Source organism: Physeter macrocephalus, chromosome 1, assembly GCF_002837175.3.
Source record: "Physeter macrocephalus isolate SW-GA chromosome 1, ASM283717v5, whole genome shotgun sequence".
Classification (NCBI taxonomy): domain Eukaryota; kingdom Metazoa; phylum Chordata; class Mammalia; order Artiodactyla; family Physeteridae; genus Physeter; species Physeter macrocephalus.
This window is the reverse complement of record NC_041214.2, coordinates 65071399-65093020: the sequence shown is the minus strand read 5'-3', so window position 1 is coordinate 65093020 and position 21622 is coordinate 65071399. Positions and strand designations below refer to the sequence as shown.

The following is a 21622-nucleotide window of genomic DNA, read 5'->3' as shown; positions in this document are numbered from 1 at the left end:
TCGAAATTCTGTAATAACAATAGGAAAAGAGTTTGAAAAAGAATAGACATATGTGTATGTATAATTGAATCACTTTGCTGTACACCTGAAACTAATACAATATTTTAAATCAACTATAGCCCAATATAAAATAAAAATTAAAAAAAATAAAGTGTACCTTTTTAGCATAAAAAAATAAGCTGCATTTCTATATATGAACAACGTCAAAAGAAAATTAAGAAAACAATTCAACATACAATAACATAAAAAATAATAAAATACTTAGTAATTAGCTTAACCAAGGAGGTGAAAGATATGTACAGTGAAAACTATTAAACATTGCTGATGGGAATTCGCTGGTGGCCCAGTGGTTAAGACTTGGCACTCTCACTGCTGTGGCCCAGGTTCAATCCCTGTTTGGGGAACTAAAGATCCCATGAGCTACAAGCCATGGCCAAAAAAAAATTATAAAAAAAAAGTTGCTGAAAAAAATTAAAGAAGACATAAATAAATGGAAAGACATCCCATGTTCATGGATTAGAAGACTTAACATTATTAAAATGTCAATACTACCCAATGTGATTCAATGCAATCTCTATCAAAATCCCAATAATGATTTTTTTCCAGAAATAGAAGAACCAATCCTAAAATTCATATGGAATCTCAAGGAACCCTAAATAGCCAAAACAATACTGAAAGAGAAGAACAAAACTGGACGACTCATGCTTCCTGATTTCAAAGCTTACTATTAAGAGCTACAATAACCAAAATCAAGCATGGTATTGGCACACTGATAGACATATGCACCAATGGAATAGAATGGAGAGTCCAGAAATAAACCCTTACGTATATGGTCAAATGATCTTTTTTTTTTTTTTTTTTTTTTTTTTTTTGCGGTACGTGGGCCTCTCACTGTTGTGGCCTCTCCCATTGCCGAGCACAGGCTCCGGATGCGCAGGCTCAGCAGCCATGGCTCACGGGCCTAGCTGCTCCGTGGCATGTGGGATCTTCCCGGACTGGGGCACGAACCTGTATCCCCTGCATCGGCAGGAGGACTCTCAACCACTGCGCCACCAGGGAAGCCCTCAAATGATTTTTGAAAAGGATGCCAAGACCATTTAATGGGGAAAGGACAATCTCTTCAAAAAATGGTGCTGGGACAACTGGATATCCACATGCTAAAGAATGAAGTTGGACCCTTATGTAACACCATATGCAAAAATGAATTCAAAGTGGATCAAGGACCTAATTTAAGACCTAAAACAATGAAACTCTTGGGACGGCTCCCCTGGTGGTGCCATGGTTAAGAATCTGCCTGCCAATGCAGGGGACATGGGTTCGAGCCCTGGTCCGGGAAGGTCCCACATGCCGCAGAGCAAGTAAGCCCGTGTGCCACAACTACTGAGCCTGCACTCTAGAGCCTGCGAGCCACAACTACTGAGCCCGCATGCCACAACTACTGAAGCCTGTGTGCTTAGGGCCCGTGCTCCGCAACATGAGAGGCCACTGCAGTGAGAGGCCTGCACACCACAATGGAGAGTAGCCCCCGCTCGCCGCAACTAGAGAAAGCCTGTGCACAGCAACGAAGACCCAATGCAGCCAAATATAAGTAAATAGATAAAAAATAAATTAAAGTATAGAATCTTAAAAAAAAAAAAAAGAAACTCTTGGGAGGCCTGCACTCTAGAGCCTGCGAGCCACAACTACTGAGCCCGCATGCCACAACTACTGAAGCCTGTGTGCTTAGGGCCCGTGCTCCGCAACATGAGAGGCCACTGCAGTGAGAGGCCTGCACACCACAATGGAGAGTAGCCCCCGCTCGCCGCAACTAGAGAAAGCCTGTGCACAGCAACGAAGACCCAATGCAGCCAAATATAAGTAAATAGATAAAAAATAAATTAAAGTATAGAATCTTAAAAAAAAAAAAAAACTCTTGGGAGAATAAATAGGACAAAATCTTCATAATATAGGATTTGGCAATGATTTCTTAGATTTAACACTAAAGGTGCAGGTAACAAATGAAAAAATAGACAAATTGGACCTCCTGAAAATTAAAAAAAAAATTATGCATTGAAAGACACTATCCACAGAGTAAAAAGGCAACCCACAGAATGGGAGAAATTATTTGCAAATTATATATTTGATCAGGGAATAATATCCAGACTATAGAGAGGACTTCTAAAACTCCACAACAACAACAACAACAAAAACAACAAACCCAATTCAAACATAAACAAAGAACTTCAACAAACATTTCTCCAAAGAAGATATGCAAATGGCCAATAAGCACATGGAAAGATGCTCAACATCACTAATCATTAGGGAAATGCAAAACAAAACTACAACCAGATAGCAACCCACAATGATTAGGATGGCTACTTTCGAAAAAACAGAAAATAACAAGTGTTGGTGAGGATGTGGAGAGACTGAAACCCTGTGCACTGTTGGTGGGAATGTAAAATAGTATAGCCATTATGGAAAACATTATGATTTCCTCAAAAAATTAAAAACAGAATTATCATATGATCTAGAAATTCCACTTCTGAGTATATACCCAAGAGAACTGGAAAAAGGGTCTCAAAGAGATATTCGTACAGCCATGTTCATAGCAGCATTATTCACAATGGCTAAAACGTGGAGCAATCCAAGGGTCCACTGACTGATGAATGGATAAGCAAAATGTGGTATATACACATAGTGGAATATTATTCCGTCTTAAATAGGAAGGAAATTCTGCAATATGCTACAGTATGGATGAACCTAAAGAACATTATGCTAAGTGAAATAAGCCAAACACAAAAAGACAAAATGCTGTGTGATTCCACTTATATAAAGTATGTAGAGCAGTCAAAAATCAAGTCAGAAAATGAAATGGTGGTTGCCAAAGGCTGGGGGAAGGAAAGAAAGGAGAGTTATTGTTTAATAGGTGTAGATTTTCAGGTTTGCAAGATGAAAAGAGTTATTTGTATGGGGGTGGTGGTTGCACAACCACATGAATGTATTTAATGCCACTGAACTGTACACTTAAAAATAGTTAAGATGGTAAATTTGATGTTACATGCATTTCATAATTTTAAAAATTGAAAAAAAATAGATACTAGACATTTTCTGTCAAGATTTTCCTCATTCCTATGTTACCAACCAGTTCCTGTGGGTCAAAATTAAATCTTGAATAGCAGATTTCTATTATTGCAAAGAAATTGTGAAAGTTTGTTTTCCTGTCACAGCTGGTGGAACTGTGGCCCACAGGCAAGGCAGAATGGCGACATCCTTTTACCAGAACGAGAACTGCAGAGATGTCGCCATTCTGTCTTGCCTGTGGGCCACAGTTCCGTCATCTGTGACAGGAAAACCCTATGCCATCTATACGCTTTATTCCTAAAACAACTGTCACTTTTTAAATCTTTGTCTTCTTTTTCCCTCATCCCCTCCTTTTGGCTCACCTACTTCCTACAAGTGTATGATTTCTCAATTTAGAAAACTCAAGATTTAACCTTTCTATTCCTCTATTTCTTTGAACAGATTTTAACTCGTTCATTTTGTCTTCAATGTTTATATACAAAATTTTGGTGATACACATGTAATTTGTGTAAAACTATAAAATGACATTGCTTACTATTCAGACCAGTGGTAACTGGTCTACAGTTAGCTAAATTGCATGAAAACAAAACCCAAAAGGGATGAAAAAGAAAGTAACATATTCCTCATTTACAGCTATTGAACCTCAACTGCGTTTCAATATTCATTACAAAAGTCAATCTTTCTTGGGACTTCCCTGGTGGTCCAGTGGGTGAGACTCCGCACTCCCAATGCAGGGGCCTGGGTTCGGTCCATGGTCAGGGAACTAGATCCCGCATGCATGCCGCAGCTAAGAGCCTGCATGCTGCAACTAAGACGCCCACATGCTGCAACTAAGAAGTCCGCAAAAAAAAGATCCCACATGCTGCAACGAAGATCCCGCATGCCGCAACTAAGACCCGAAGCAGCCAAAATAAATAAATAAATATTAAAAAAACAAAAAAAAGTCAATCTTTCATAAGTGCTAGCCTAACAGATTTGTTAAGTTCTGGATTTGTAAATACAGTTATGAGGAAAGATTCCTTAGTTTGTGTATGTCATATACATATGTATGTTTAAATATTTATTTATTTATTTGGCTGCGCTGGGTCTTAGCTGTGGCACGCAGGATCTTTCCTAGCAGCGTGTGGGCTTCTCTCTAGTTGTGGTGCACGGGGTCTAGAACCCACGGGCTTAGTTGTCCCCTCCACCCCACATGTTGGATCTTAGCTCCCTGACCAGGGATCGAACCCGTGTCCCCTGCATTGGAAGGTGGATTCTTAACCACCGGACCACCAGGGAAGTTCCTGTATATGTTATATATTAATCAATATATTTTCATAGGGTCCAAGTCTGTAGAAACCATTTTATAGTGACCAACCAAAAGAATAATGTAAGACACACTCTGATTAGGATTTATTTCTGTTTAGTACCTGCAAATCAGAATTTCTAAGAGCAAATTTTTTTTGGCTAAATGTAAGTATATTTATATTTTAAATTTAATTTTTAAAAATTTTTATTGAAATATAATTGATTTACTCTAAGAGCAAATATTAAACTGTACAACTCAGAGGAAATAACTACTCTTACAATTCCCTGCAGAGCAGGGAGAAAATATTACATTTTTATTTATTTTTAGTTTTAAAAATAAGAAGGGAATTAAGTCTTAATAAAATATTTTGGTAGACACAGGCATCCTTCCTCAAGTTTTTCTTCAAGTAAAAATAATTAAAATAATGTAAGGAAAAAAATATGGCAACCAAACATCAGTAAATAATTGTGGAAGATGCATAAATCATATTGTGGAAGAATTTAAGAAACAAGTGTTAGCACAAGTTTTTCAGCCTGGGAGCCTTTCTATACAGTTGGAGGAAAGAATGAATATTTCTACAGTGTCTGGGCTTATGATGGATTCTGCTTTAATTAAATACTAGAAGTAATTTTCCTGTTTCACTTAAGCAGTGGCAATCAGCAGAGGTTATACTGTCCCACTGGAACACTTTGGAAATGGGGTGTATTTTTGACCAACACAGTGACTGGGGGGCACTTACGGGCATTTAGTGAGTGGAGGCGAGCGATGCTAGAGATCTGTTATTCATGGAATGGTCTTGTACACTGAACAATTGTCCCTGATCCCACACAACCTCCAAAGGTCTTATTGGACACTCATGTAAGTAAAAAACCCTGCTGAGTATCTGAGCCTAGAACCAACTCTGTTTTACGTATAAGTTCACAATATTGTTTGTATACTTTTCATATAGACTGCATGTTTGGAGAATGTAACTAGTGTACATTGAGGGAAAATTGTTCTTTCGAACTTTGCTAAGAGTTGTTCACAAACAATTCTTGTTCATTCAACAATCACGAACAGATTGTTCATAACTCACTTGGCAGCAAAACCTGACCTGAATTGAAGGTATTTGGAAAATTAAGTCACTCGAGGCAACACCTTTATCAGCTGACAATTTAACTGTCACATTCAAATATCAATATAAAGAAATGTGTTGACCCTCTCTACTCAAAGTGTCCAGCTTTAGGTAGACCAGCAGCTTCAGAATCACAAGCTTGCTAGAAATGCCCACTCCAGATATGGGAAATAAGAATCCACATTTTAACACAAGCCACAGGTGACTTGTATGCACATTGAAATTTGAGAGACAATGATGTAGACAATAATTAGGTGGAAATTTGTCTTTTAAAAGACCTATATTCATTATAGGGAATAGAAACATCTATCCCTCTTATTATGTCTTCCAGTGTGGTTTGTTTGAGAATTTTACATGTTGAGAGATATTCTACTTTTTTATCATTTACTTTCTCTTATTTCTCCTTTATTTTCAATACATATTTGTACTTTGTGAAATTATGAATTAATTCCACTTCAAGATAATGAAGAGGATGTTACAACAATAAAAAAGATGTGTTGCTCTTATAGGGCTGAAAGCTACCAAATAAAGGAAAGATGTACTGAAGGACAAAATATATTATCAGCATATATGAATTCCATAACAAAAACAATGTTTTATGGAAAAATTGTGACAATGTCACCACTGATGGAAGAGTTGCTTTGGCTGGAATAAAATTTGGATTCTGGGATAAAAATGCAGACAGCTTTAAAATAAATTTATTCATTGCATCATTCAGAGGCAAGAAGTTTTTGCAGCAAATAAGGTGAAGCTAAAAGTGTACAAATTGCTATAGATATAGATACTGTATCTACTGACATAGATAATGGTATAAAAATCAGACTTTTAGACTATAGCAAACTATTCACTGTTCTTGGTAGAGATGATGAGTAATGATGTAAACATTTTGTATCGCAGACAAGGTTGCTGGTTTTATCATGGCTGAGTACGTTAAAGGAATGACACACTTTATTTTCCAAAAACATTAGTGTTCCACACTCTGTCTTTTCTACGATAACAAGTGTATCAATTCTGTGACAGTAAAACAGAATTTAAAATTAATACTGTCTTCATAATAGAAGTGTCACTTTAATAACAAGTGGGAGAGTTTCTGCTTTTGAAGGAAACTCGGGCCATGGCGAAGGGCATAATGACAGCAGACCTTTGGAAGTGCTTCCTTTGTAACTGATTGACTTTGGAAAATATGTGTCTTCTATAAAAATTCTCATATCTGCCCACCTTAAAAAGCTTGGAAATAGAGATTTTTTTATTCAATTAAAAAATCTTCCCCAAAATGACTTTCAAATGGGCTTTGAATCTATTTGCTAAATACAGTCGTTAAAAACATAAAAATACAATGAATTTGATTAGTTGGCAAAAAAAAATATTGTGCTCTAAGATACTGAATGAATTGGGAGGGGGTAGGGAAAAGGGTTTTAAGGTGTTCTTCCTTGTCTCCAGGGTCTACTCCATTCTGTTTTAATTCAGGTCTGTGATGCCCTATCCAAAATTCTAAAATCCAAAAAGTTCTGAAAACCAAGTTTTCTTCCTAACTCACTGCACAGGAAAATCTGACCTGAATTGATTCGAGGCTATTTACAGTTTTTATTTTTCCATACAGTGTGTCTATTCATGTCTTTTGCTGCAGAAATATGAGGGTATTTAATTATGGGGTGCTGCCCCAAGCCTCACTGGGGGTATTAAATATGATTATAATAACATAATTATATAATATATAATTTTCCAAAATTCATAAAATTTTGAATATACTAAATTCATCTGGTCCTAAGAGTTTTGGAGCTTGTGGACATGTGCATGTGTGGTGGTGAATATAAGATGAGTAAAGAATTGAAAAGTATTTTTGATGATATGTCAGGGTCTTTTTCATTGTAAGGTTAAGGATTGATAATTCTGAAATTTGTTCCCTGAATTTTTGTTGTTAAAAGGATAGTTAAGTCACATCTTTGGGCAGAGGGTCTATAATTCAAAGTGAGCATGTAAGTCAAATAGATTGTCCCACTAAAGAAATAATATATGTATGTATATATGTGTGTGTGTGTAAAATATATATTTTTTCTTTTTTTTCCACTTTGTTCTTGAAGAGGGTTCTGCATCCTGGAAACACCCAGAGCTCAACTGAAGCTAAGAGCTGAGAGATTTCTGAGAGATGCTTTTGCTGTACCTGGGTGTGAGGGTAGGGCAGTCTCTATAGGCTTACAAACTAGACTAAGGCATGAATTTGAAAGTGCACCTTTAGTGCGACAGATTATACAAGTGTGAAAACCTACCTCAGCAACAATTTAGTGTGAGTGTCCATATGATTACATTTCTACTGGAAAATGAAAAGTGATGCAGGCAAATGATAATGTTTTCCAAACCCCTTAGCTGTTAGCAAATGTTTGCCAAGAAAACACTTCCATAATTCTCCGGAGGTTCTAAAAGATTAGAAGGCACACAGGTAGGGACCCAAGTGGCTCTCATCCTGGGAAGTTTTGCCGCTCTATTATCATTAAAGAAACCTTTTATAATATGTCCTTCTATTTCTATTCTTTTATTCTAAGTAAAAACATTTGCTGGTATAACAAACATAAATTTCTAAATCTAAACTGAACTAAGAAAGTGTAAAACCAAACAAATGTTTGTAGAAACATTTTACTTGGAAAATGCAAAGAATGCTAATGTGTAACAGAGTCTGAAGCTAGATGCTTGAGACTATAGGTATAATATCTGATTTCAACCAGCACTGAACTTATGATGTGAAAAGCTGTATTTGTTGCATGTTTATTTAGGCAAAGGCTGAGTCAAAACTTGATGGGAAAGAAATTTGTCTTTAATTTTGAAATGGGAATATGTATGGTGTAGGAACTGGTCTAAAGGGTGGTAGAACTGAGTTCTACAGGGCAAAACTGCAATAAATCAAACTTACATTTCATAAACAAATAGGGCATTTGCCCAGGTGAAGATAAAAAAATGCAACAGTACAGAGAACTCTACTCAATATTCTGTAATAACCTGTATGGGTAAAGAATATGAAAAAGAATGAATATATTAATAACTGAATCACTTTTCTGTACACCTGACACTAACACAACATTGGAAATCAACTATACTCTAATAAAATTTTGTAAAAAATAAAATAAACCTAAAAAATGCAGCAATAATGCTACTAATTGGATGCCACTGATGCCTTCACTAATTCATCTCCCCAGGAATTTTGTATGGTCAGGTAAAAACTAATGCCCTTGTCGAGTAAGGCTTCTCCTTAATATTTGGTTTTCCTTCCTTAGTTTTCCTGAATATTGGTTTCTTTCCTTTCTATACCAAGATGCAGAATCTGATCCCTTCCAACACCTCCATGACTCTCACTCCAGTCCATCCTTCCTTGGACTGTTCCTTGGTCTTCATGCTTCTATCCTCACCCCCATGCAGTCTAGTCTCCAGATAGCAGTAGGTGTGCTTCTTCTAAAACAAAAGTCGCATTGTGTCCCTCTTTTGCCTCAAGACTTTCATATCAATTAACATTAAATTCCACATATACACACTACTATATATAAAATAGATAACCAACAAGGACCTACTGTATAGCACAGGGAACTCTACTTAGTACTCTGTAATGGCCTATATGAGAAAAGAATCTGAAAAAGAATACATATATATATATCTGAATATACATAGAATATATATATGAATATATATATATGAATCACTATGCTGTACACCTGAAACTAACACGACATTGTAAATCAACTCTACTTCAATAAAATAAAACACAAAACATTCAATTCAAACCCCTTCCTCTTAGGAACCTGCACCCTGCCACGCCTCTGACTCCATTTTCTATCATTTTTATCCCTGCTCACGCCACTCAATTCACCTTTGCCTCCTTACTCTTCACTGGAAAATACCAAATATATTTCTACTTCATGGCCTTTGTACAACCATGAGGTTGATGCTCTTCCTCCAGACATCTGCAAGACTTGCTTCTTTTCTTCTGCTCTGGTGTCACCTTATCAGAGAAGCCTGATAAGGCTTTTCTCTGTCAGCTTCCCTCAACCTCATTCTGGAAGCCCTTGTCTTTTCCTTTACCCTGGTTTATATTTCTTCACAGTACCTTTCATCTCCTACATATTTCAGTCTGTCCTCCTACAGAAACGCAGAGGCTTCATTTGTCTTATTCATGTAGTATCTTTTTTTAAATTTAACATTTTAGTACCTGCAACATAGTGGCTTTTTATAATGTATGAACGAATGAAAACTTATACTTGATGTTAAGTTTAAAAGTTAAAAATACATAGATATGTTTGTATAAAACATGTTAGCTTTGAAAAAAATGTTTTTCTTTATTATGGAGTCACAGAGCAATACTTCCTTGATATAATTTTTTTACTGTGCAATTTATGGATCTGGGGGGAACTGATTACAGTTGCTTTTACAGTTAATTGAATACAATTGTAGCAACCAACTGACATACAATTGTATCATGCTAAACAAATATTCACTCTTTTAAATGATTTTGCATGTTTTCTCATTTAATAATCATGCTACTTTGTATAAATGTACAAATCCATGAAAATGAATACTATTTTAAAAGATACATAAACATTGAAGATATAAAGATATTTTAGACAAGGTTTTAGACTTACCTACTGACGGTTAGGGCAGTTGGATCCTTTTGGGTCTTTGGATATGAAAACACTTCAAAGGGACTGGCTAAGGGTAACTGAGAAGATTACCTCTGATGTTTCAGCTCAGGTTGTAGGCATCAGTGCGGCCCCTTTTTAAAGAGTCACGTGGTAGACAGCCCACAAACTGAGCTGTTAGGAGAAATCATGAAATGAATGAATTGTCCGCAGGAAGCTGAAATGAAGATCGGGAGTTACAATGCTTCTGTACACCTTAGCAATATCCACTCTGTTCCTCGTTCTCTCTTGAGAGTTCTGGTCCTAACCACTGTCATTTTTTTTTTTTTTCCAAGCCTTGATAATCACATTATTCTCATCTTTCATTCCATCACTGTTATGATGGCTAAAATGATTTATGTCAGCAGGTGACCGAGGATAAAATATCCCGCTTCATACTCTGAGTTTCCAGAGTAGCATGTGTACTGTGATTAGTTAATTAGGATTCCTAACGAATAAATGAAGTGCTCATCAGGGGACTGTTAGGTGGATGGAGGATGATACAGAAGTCACACAAGTTATGTTAGTGAGGGTTACCGAGAGACAAGCAATGGAGGCAGACTCTTGCTATCTGAAGGAAAAGGGCCCCAAAGACACAAGGCAAGGCTGGGAGACAAGACTGGAACCAACAGTTACAAAGGAAGTGCCAGAAGGTTAGAAACAAACAAATCAGGAAGTGGCGAATTGCCTCTGACCGGGCCATCCTGCTCAGGGCAAAGCTGCTGCTGAAGGTCACTGCCTCTGCTCAGTGAGCCCAACCCCAGACACTGCCCACTCTCTCATTCCTTGGGAGTCAGTCCACCTGACCTACAGGGTAAACCAAGTGGTGGTGGGAATAGAGAGGAGGGATCTGGCTTTTGTCTTGGAGGTTGCTGCCTCAAATTATCCTTTTGCTGAGACTATACACATTTGGGTAGAGATAATTCTCTGTAAGAAAATGGAATTATTAGAAAAGATGATGGATGCTGGGTATCCAAAAATGACCTAGATGATCGGGACAGCAGCGTACATATAAAATATAACACAAGATAAAATCTGGGGGAGCACACTGGTATGTAAATTTTATGTATTCTATAGATAATACATATATAAATAATGTTTCTGTTAAAAGCATTAATGCAAATTAACAAGAGCAGCAATAATATCACATAGGAAAAAACAGGCAATAGACATGAATAGATCATTCTCAGTAAATTGTACAAATAATAAACATGAAAAAAGTTTTGATCATTATTGATTATTGAAGAAATGCTGATTAAAACAAGATATGATTTTGGTCCATCACATTTCCAAATTATAAGCAAGATTATACTTAATATTGGAAGGTATTTTTGCAGCATCTCACAGAGTCTGAAAAATGTTTATAAATATTGATCCAGTAGTTCCATTCTTAGGTCCCTATTCTCAACAAAGATGGGTATTCGCAGTGTTCATTCCTGAATGACTTAAAACTTCCAAAAAGTCTGGAAACATTCTAAAAGCCACCAAGAGATGAGCAGATAAGTAAATAATTAGAATATTCTTCAACCACTAAATATTTTTTTAAATTTAGCAATGGTAAAAAAATACTCAAAATATAAATATTCAGTGAGATAAACAGGATTCAACATTGTATAGGTGGTGTTAATTTAATTTTGTAACAAATCTTTATGTATAGAAAACAAAAAGGAAATACAACAAAATGTTACTAACGGGTGTGTGTGGAGAGGGAGAATACAGGTAATTTTAATTTAAAAAATTATTTTCTGTAGTCTCCAAAACCTTGTATTTTTGTAAAATATAAATGTAAAAATTATAAAATGGGCATATATTACTTTTATACTGAGAAGAAAAGATAAAAATGGAAGAGGATTTAGAAGACCACTTGTGTGATAAAAGTGTCAAATATGTATCCAGATGGATATATAACAGGATTCCATAGTCGTTTCTTTCTTGACATCTCTGAAGATATCCAAGATTTGGAAAAACAACAACCAACTGTCAGCAAATCTCTCAGGACAATAGAAATAATCACATACAGAATCATACTATATATAAAACTTATATTTGACAGTCCATAGCTTAAGTTTATCTCTGAACAACATATGGCCTTTTTCTATTTTATTCCTCTAGCTCAGGGAAGTAGAAATTCAATTACTGTGAGGGCACTTAAATAATTTTATTTCTTATTATAGTTAATAGAAAAACCTGTTGCCAAATGTTTTAATGATGACACTTCGAATTTGGGATGCAATTTTATAGCCTGCTGGTTCTCAATCAAAAGTGTTATAATTTCTAAAGACAAGCTTGTAAGAGTGCATTACTTGTGTGTATAATACTTATCAAATCATCTGTGACTAATAAAACTTGAGAAATAAGGGGAGGAAAGGGTATTCAGCCTTTTGGTAACATGCTTGTCTTACAATTGCCAAAGTACTCTTAGGCAATACTCTGCTTGCTCAGAGGGCCATGTGTTTAACCGTAAAATTCTGTCAGTATCACAGGATTCAAAAGACATCAATAATTTCTGTCAACAAGGAAAGAGTGAAGGCAGTGTGACTCTTCTATCATTAGGAAAAGATGTGCTCAAGAGGGAAAAATGTAGTCCAGGGAGAGCTGAGCAACTATAGGTTACAGGAAAACAGAGTTCCAGACTACAGTATAATTTCACTTCTCCTCCCCTACTTTGGACTGGAATATTATATTTTTCACTTCATGTAGTTCCACGTGTGCAGTAAGACATTATGTAACTCAGCCAGTCTCGGCCGCACAGTATCCACTAAGTGCTTTAAAGAAGCAATCGTTATTAACAGTTTGGGGTATGTGGAGGCAATAGCTTCCTTTGGCTCTGGCAGAAAGCAACACTGTGTAATGAGGTTAGGGTGGCATATATTCAAAGCTCTATTCCAAAATGGCTGCTAGTCAAGCCACATGACAACTGGTTCTTTTTTTTCTTAAGACTTTGTTCTAAGTGGACATCAAAATCGCTGTATTTGGACAGTTCCGTGGGTGGAATGGGAAATTTTCCATGTTTTACTCCTGGTTTATTATTTTATACTAAGATTTCTGAATTATACCCAGCCTGAGTTTCGGACATCAAGACACAAATTCTAGTCCCCTACGTTCTTGACTGGGTGACCTTAGGCTGGTTACTTCACTTTTCTGAGTCTCAGTTTCCTTTGCTTGTAAATTAGTGATAACACCTACCGCCAGGGAGTTCGAAGAAGCCTTATGGATGACATCAACGAAGCTCCTACTTCTTAATTGCGTCACCTCAGGCAAGTTATTACACTTTTTGGCTCTTCTCCCCTACTTGTAAAATAGACCAATTCTGGCTACCAGCTGCGATAGACGAGGATAAGATAATCTAGGCAAAGCTCCTACAACAGTGTCTGGGCCCTTGGCGTCTCAAGAGTACCTGAAAATAATAATAAAAATGCTAGTGAACGTTCCCTAGGTTAATGCGGTTGAGTTCTGAAACTCTGGGAGAAGAGAGAATCAGAAATAGGCACCAAGAGAGAGGCCCAGCGGCCGGAGACCTCCTGCCCAGCGATGGCGGCCCGCGTGCGCCGCGACGCACCCGGACCGACACCGCCTCGCCCCACCCCTGCCGGGCCAGCGCGAATCCCGGCGCCGAGTTCCGGGCGACGGCGCGGTCCCCACTCAGGCACTCCTTCCTTCCCTCCTCCCCTGCCTCCAGCGGTGCCAGCTGCGCTCGAGCCCCGAGAATCCGCCGCCACCGCGCAGGTTCCCGCGGCCGGCCGCCCTCGCCCCACAGGTAGGAGCCGCGCCGCGGCTGGGGCGCGCAGAGCTCCCGCGGGAGCCGGTTTCCGCTGCGCTCGCGCTCCGTCCCTCCTCCCGCCAGCCCCGGGCAGCTGGCCGCTCCCCGCCCAACTTGGACGGAACCTTGGCAGTGGCGTCTGCAGCGGGCGCCAGCTCCGAGCGGCCTCGCGGGAGCGGCCTCCCTGGCAGCCTCCGGGGTCCTCCTGTGCACGCCTTCGTCCCGGGTTCCTGCAGAGTCGACGCTGACAACTTCGGCGCTCACTATTGCCGGGGCGGGCGGCTGTCTGGCGCGCGGAGCCGCGCTGGCTCCGGGCCGAAGTTGGGGGCGTCCTCTGCAGGATGTGCCCATCTCCCTCGCCGCGGGGGCCCCCAGTACAGTGTGTCCGGTGACCCCAGGTCATCTCACGCGCCCGAGGGTTCGCGTGCGCTATGGGATGACCGGGATGGCGGGCGCGATGGGACCAGCATCCCGGACCAACCAGGAAGTGCTGCGTTCCGAGGCTTGGAGCCCAGCCCGCCAGATGCACGGTCCCGGGCGTGTGGCCATACAGCTGCCCGCTGCGGCGCCCACGAAGTGATGACGCCCGGGGTCGGGCAGGGCAAGGTGGGGGGCAAGGAGCTGGGCGTGTGTGAAGGGACTTGTTTTTCTGGCTCCAGCTCCAGGTATGTGGGACTTAGGTCTCAGATCCAAGAGCGTGGTGCTCCAAGCCTTGAATAGGATTTTGTTAAGCCCTTCAGAACTACCCTTGTAGAATCAGTCCAGAGCTACCGCCACGCCTATATTTGCTCCTTCTCCTTAGTCTCCGATTATTGCCTTCTTTACTTCCTCTGTGAAGTGCTAAACGCAAGTAGATTCTTACTGACCATAAGGGTTTCTGCATTTGATTATCGCTAGGTTTTTCCCCAGAATGAGGAGTTCCCTTACTGCCAGGCCTGCCTGTTACAGTTTAGATGGCCCTTTGAGTGCTTTCTCAGGGCTTTGGGGAGAGCAGGTATCTGTGCTGTGTTAAATGGCCAGTTAATGGTGGTGCAGTGAAAGCGTAAAGAATGGAAAGAATCTACAGCTTGAACTATTAACAGGCACCACAATTACACACTGCCTATTTGAATAAGAATTTATTAAATCTTACTAAATTTTTAATAGTATTAAATGTTTTGTGATAACATACATACAAGTGAATTGTACACAGGCTTTTAGCTTGAATTTGTGCACAGCCTTTAAATGTTGTTTGAGGATCTTTTCACTAATTGTCTGAGCTCCGATCCTGTCTTCTCAGGATCTAGTATAATTCACAATCCATATAAAAAGTGTGAGTAGCTAAGGCTTTGAGGAAAGTGTGTCTTTACCATGTTTGTCCCTGATGTCAGAATATTTGTGAACCATGGCGAGAAGTGCTGTCTAACACTCATTTAGGCTTGTTGATACACTTACAACTAGGTCGTGAGGGACCCTGCTCCTTAGAAGTTGTCTGATTACTAAATGTGTGTTTCTTAATTGAAAATCATTTGTTATAAATTTCATTTACCTTTCAGTCTTACAGGGGTTTTTTAAGTTATTTTATTTCACTTTATTTTTATTGTGCTATGATACACATAACATAAAATTTGTCATTTTAACTTTTTTTAAAAAAATAAATGTATTTATTTATTCTTGGTTGCATTGGGTTTTCATTGCTGCTCATGGGCCCTCTCAGTTGTGGACAACGGGGTCCACTCTTTACTGCCGGTGGCTTCTCCTGTTGTGGAGCACGGGCTCAGCCGTTGTGGCTCACGGGCACCAGAGCGCAGTCTCAGCAGTTGTGATGCAGGGGCCCAGCTGCTCCACGACATGTGGGATCTTCCCAGACCAGGGCTCGAACCCGTGTCCACTGCATTGGCAGGCAGATTCCTAACCACTGTGCCACCAGGGAAGTCCTCATTTTAACTGTTTTTTGGTATACTGTTCAGTGTCATTAAGTACTTTCATATTATTGTGTTACCATCACCACTATCCCTCCACAAAACTCTTTTCATTTTTTTTAGGGTTTTAATAACATTTTAATGATAATGATTGTAATGCAAGGTTTAGTTTTCTCACTAAGCAAAGTTTGAGTTCCTTCTCATAGCTTTAGAGAAATTCACTTTTAAAGAAGAAAATTGCAAAGCTGTAGCCAGACTGTGTTTAGTAAATCTTATCTCCATCAGGAAAGGTCTAATACATTATGAGGATAAACTCGTGAGCTATTTAAATTTGTGTGTATAGGTACTGTGAGGTTTAGCTATTAAGTGGGAGAAAACAGGTAAGGGAGTTTTTTGGTTTTGTTTTGATTTTGGTTTTTTTTGGCCACACCAGGCAGCTTGTGGGATCTTAGTTTCCAGACCAAGGATTGAACCCGCACCCTGGGCATTGAGAGCTCTGAGTCTTAACCACTGGACCACCAGGGAATTCCCTGGAGTTACTGTTGATAGTTTCCTCTCCCTAATCTCTAACAGAAAAATGAAATACTTTTGTCCCCTTAGCAGTGCAGTAGCATGTTTCTAAATTATGCTTGAGCTCAGGTTGTGGCAGCCTTTTAGTAACTAAAAGGAGTTTGCTTTTTTTTTAATGTTCTTTTTTTAATATAAATTTATTTATTTATTTAATTTTGGCTGAGTTGAGTCTTCGTTGCTGCGCTCAGTCTTTCTCTAGTTGTGGCGAGTGGGGGCTTCTCTTCGTTGAGGTGCTAGGGCTTCTCATTGCTGTGGCTTCTCTTGTTTTGGAGCTCAGGCTCTAGGCGTGCTTGCTTCAGTAGTTGTGGAATGCAGGCGTAGTAGTTGTGGCTCGCGGACTCAGTAGTTGTGACTCTTGGGCTCTAGAGCACAGGCTCAGTAGATGTGGCGCATGGGCTTAGTTGCTCTGCGGCATGTGGGATCTTCCCAGACCAGGGATCAAACCTGTGTCCCCTGCATTGGCAGGTGGATTCTTAACCACTGCGCCACCAGGTAAGTCCCCTAAAAGGAGTTTTGATCAAGGTAGCTGCTAGGTGTAGCAGTTTCCTTTCCACTCTAGGTGTTTTTAAAGATTGATGCCAGAGGACCCAGCACATAAGATATGGCCCTTTAAACTCTTAGTCTGAGTCATTGTGTCCATGAGAGAAGCTGTAGCTGTGCGAGGCCTGGTTTTATGTTTATAATCCTTTAAGTCTTAGCACCACAAAATAAAATGTATTCTCCCACCAGGGTTTGGGTAAATGTTTTTGCAGGGTTAAAATGAGAAACTTGTAACCTAAATTTCCCATAAGCCTGTGACATTTCTGATTAGGAAAGGAGTGGTACAAATCATATCTCATGCTGCAGTGGAAATGCCTTCCAATGTGTTAGTTTCCCTAAATTCACAGTGCAGTGTAAAATCTGTATCTTAGATGTTTTAGTGCTGGGTTATTAAACAACAGTATATGGATATGTAAGTGTTTCATACTGTCACAGTTATTTTTTTCCTTTGTGTTGTGAAAGTTGCTTAATTTTTGAATTTATTGAACAAACATTCTGGGACAGAATAACATGATTTGCTTATTTAATCAACACTTAAAGGTGCTTACTGTGCGCTAGGTACTATTCTAAGCGTTTTACAAACATGAGTACATTTTATTCTCAAAACAACCCTGTGAAGTAGATAATAGTCCTACCATCCCCATTTTATAGATGAGATAATTTGAGGCACAGTGAGATTATACAACTACCCCATGGCAGAGCTGGGGTTCCATCCCAGGCATCCTGAACCCAGGGTTTTGGCACTGCTGTCTCATCAGAAAAATATAACCCGAGATTCCACCCTCCTAACGGATGAACTTTTTTCATATTGTTATATTCCTATCTTGTCGTTGTCCTCAGGGATAAATAATTTGACATAATTGCAGTCAAAGTACAACTCAGAGAATCAGTTCAATGCCCTTATTTTTCAGTAGAGGAAATTAAAGTGGAGTGTGGTTATGTCCAGCTCTGTGAGCACTGGGCAAGGTTCCTGGAGACTTTCTACTGGTCTCCTTGCCTCTTGATTGTAAGGAGTTTGGGACAGGGATCCTGAGAGGGCCTGGGGAGGCCAAGGTGTGTATTTTGGTGGGGGGCAGTATTTGCCAGTCGGGGGGAAACGCTTCAACATTTTAATAATCATTATGACTATTCCAGAGCTAATCTGCTAAATAAAGTCCTGGGTTATGTTCCGGGCAGATGGGAGCAGAAGCTTGTGGCCGACTGTGGGTCCTGGAAAGTCTCGCTGCTCAGGGCTTCAGAACCCCAGATTCTTTCCCCAGCTGCTGGTGATGCCTACCTATGACCTCAGGCTCCCCTCTGGATGAGAGGAATAGTTTATCCTGTACTCAGTCATTTTTTGAGCTTTTTGGATCTAGAGTTGGGAACCTTTTGAAAGCCTCTGACGCACAAAAGAAAATGAGCCAAGAGCAACATGGAAATAAAAATATCTTTGTTTGGTTGGCTCTTTTGTTGAGAGAGGGAGAGACTTCTAAGGGTATAAACTGACAAACTTTATATTAAGGACAGGAAAATCAAAGTTCAATATTCAACAGTGATTTTTTTCAAAGTAGTCTTTTGCAGAGAGTAAGTACATTTGGATGAAGGAGAATAAGGAATAAACATGGAAAAGGGAAGGTGGTGGAGAGGGAGAGAGGAGCCAGCACAGGGGAAGACAGGGTGCTGAAACCTTCGTCAGGTCTTTACACAAGCCCGGGCTTCCGTATGGTTCCTCTTAACAGTGCCCTTTGAAATGTCAAATGTCGTTGAGAATTATCTTTCCTTTGGTTTATCTTGAAGTGATTATTTATTATTTTTTTATTGAGGTTACATAGATTTATAACGTTATGTAAGTTTCATGTGTACAACAGTATATTTCTACTTCTGTATACACTACAGCCACCAAAATTTCGTTTCCATCTGTCTCCATAGAGTTGACCCCCTTTACCCATTTCACCCTCCCCCACCAAAGCCTGGCCCTTCCCCTCTGGCAACCACTGCTCTGTTCTCTGTATCTACGTGTTTGGTTTGCTTTGGTAGGTTTGTTCTTTTTTTTGCTCTTTTGTTTGTTTTTTTTTTATATTCCACAAATGAGTGAAATCATATAGTATTTGTTTTTCTCCGACTTATTTCACTTAGCATAATACCCTCAAGGTCCATTTATATTGTGCAAATGGCGAGATTTCATCTTTTTATGGCTGAGTTATATTCCACTGTATATACCACATCTTTTTTACCCATTCATTCATTGATGGGCACTTTGGTTGTTTTCATATCTTGGCTATTATAAATAATGCTGCAATGAACATGGGGTGCACATACCTTTTTAAATTATTGTTTTGTATTCTTTGGATAAATACCCATAAATGGGATAGCTGGATCATATGGTAGTTAGTTCTAGTCTTAATTTTTTGAGGAACCTCCACACTGTTTTCCAAAGTGGCTGCACCAATTTACAGTCCCACCGAAAGTGCACTGAGGGTTCCCTTTTCTCCACATCTTCACCAACACTTGTTATTTCTTGCCTTTTTGATAATAGCCATTCTAACAGGCATGAAGTGATATCTCATTGTGGTTTTGATTTGGATTTCCCTAATAATTAGTGATGTTGAACATCTTTTTATGTGCCTGTTGGCCATCTGTATGTCTTCTTGGAAAAATGTTTATTCATCTCCTCTGCTCATTTTTAAACTGGGTCATTTGTTTTTTTTTTTGTTGAGTTATATGTGTTCTTTATATATTTTGAATATTAAATTGAATATATGATTTGCAAATATCTTCTCCCATTTAGTAGGTTGTCTTTTCATTTTGTTGATGGCTTCCTGTGCTGTTCAGAAGCTTTTTGGTTTGATGTAGTCCCACTTGTTTATTTTTGCTTTTGTTTCCCTTGCCTGAGGAGACATATTCCGAAAGATATTGCTAAGACCATTGTCAAAGAGCATACTGCCTATGTTTTTTTTCTAGGAGTTTTACAGTTTCAGGTCTTACATTCAGGTCTTTATCTTGAAGTGATCTTACTGTTGCTTAAAACTATTGCTAATCAACAAAGCATGTGGACAAGGGGATACCAGGGAGCTTTTAGCCCCTGCTTAGGATCTTCATACCAACCTAGTCTGTTTTTGTTTGCACTAGTTTTATATGAATGAATTTTACATATAGCATGATATTAGAATCACTGGGTTTGCAATTATTTTATCACCCATCTTCCTTGTGAGAGGTCACAGACTGTGTTTTTGCCACTGTCCATTGTAGTGTTCAATAAGTGTGAGCAGAATCAAAGGGTGCATTTAAAGGGTAAAGCAAGATGGTGTGATTCATTGTTCAAAATACGTAAATATTTCCCGAAAAGAAGGGGTTTTTTTGTTTGCTTTTGTTTTTTGCGGTACGCGGGCCTCTCACTGTTGTGGCCTCTCCCGTTGCGGAGCGGACGCGCCGGCTCAGCGGCCATGGCCCACGGGCCCAGCCGCTCCGCGGCATGTGGGATCTTCCCGGACCGGGGCACGAACCCGTGTCCCCTGCATCGGCAGGCGGACTCTCAACCACTGCGCCACCAGCGAAGCCCGGAGAGAAGGTCTTTATAGTGAATGTTTTACTTATTTATTTGTTCTGCTGTGCCATTTAACTATTTTTAGAAATAAATTTATAGATGTGGAGTGTCCAGTCTGTGACATTTTGAATTAGCAGCTGTAGTCATTTTATTGTCCTTTTCCTGCAGTGTTTTCTACCTAAATTCTGATGAAAGAGTCCTTTGAAATAAGGATATTGGGGAGGAAGCAGTGGACTGAGATGCAGGTTCCAGAATCCTATTATCCTAAGGAAAAAAAAAGTCACCTGATAGGATATTGTAGATGCTAAATATTTCAAAGCTAGGAACACAGAGCAAAGATTTTTTAACCCTAACCCTCACCTCACTGCAGTCCCAACCCCAAGCTGCCAGTGTCTTGGCTGGAAATGCAGGGTGATGAGACAGTGACAAAGCAAAGCGGGTCTTGTAAAGCAAGTAAGGTAAATAACAGTAAGACACAGTTGAGCCCCACAGGTTCCTCACTAGGAGGAATAATGACCACAGGCCTTGTCCTAGGAGCCAGAGAGCTAGGATTCAGATCTTGAGGACTCTAGCACCATGTAGCCTGGGCCAAGTAACTTAAAAATCCCCTATACCTATCTGTAGAATTGGGATAAAAATCGTACCTATCTCATAGGATTATTGTGAGGACTACAGGAAACGAAGCCTGTAAATCATTTAGCATAGAGCCTGGAACATAGAAATGACACAATAAATGTTAGGTTCCCCTCTTTCACATCGCACTCCCTGCTCCACCCCAAATCCAGCAGGAGTGACATCCATAAATAACCAAGCAAACTGGAATCACTGCTGGAGGAGACATGGAGGTGGGGCCCTATGGGAATGTGGACGAGGGAGAAATTAATTTTGCCCAGGAGGAATTCTTGAATGAGAATGGCATGCCATGAGACCCCAGTGATGAGAAGCAGTAGAAAGACTTCTGGCAGCAGAGCTGGTTACAACTAGGGAGAATGGACTGTATGCCGTTGACAATCATACTTTTTGGGTATGTGTTTTGACATCAGGTAGAAATTTTGATTTTTCTTAATTTATAAGCATAGGATGGCATTTAGTAGGAAAAGCAGGATTCATCGCTTTTTACCAAGGAGCGTCTGTATAGAGGTGTATTTTTTTTTTTTTTTTTTTTTTTTTTTTGTCGTACGCGGGCCTCTCACCGTTGTGGCCTCTCC

The 21622-nt window shown here is 39.5% G+C and overlaps 2 protein-coding genes across 2 annotated transcripts in view; one reads left to right on the top strand and one right to left on the bottom strand.

The window, feature by feature from the left end:
* TMEM212 (transmembrane protein 212) overlaps positions 1-14240 on the bottom strand; it is a 45809-nt gene extending 31569 nt beyond the window's left edge. Inside the window, exons 1-4 of the transcript XR_448236.4 lie at positions 14006-14240; positions 13307-13517; positions 10085-10298; positions 7328-8453 (exon numbers count right to left, since the gene is read on the bottom strand). The gene's annotated coding sequence lies outside the window, so the exon portion shown is untranslated. Of the gene's footprint in view, positions 8454-10084; positions 10299-13306; positions 13518-14005 lie in introns of the transcript that reaches the window.
* Positions 13685-21622, top strand: part of PLD1 (phospholipase D1) — a 216740-nt gene continuing 208802 nt past the window's right edge. Inside the window, exon 1 of the mRNA XM_024124338.3 lies at positions 13685-13877. The gene's annotated coding sequence lies outside the window, so the exon portion shown is untranslated. The remainder of the gene's footprint in view (positions 13878-21622) is intronic.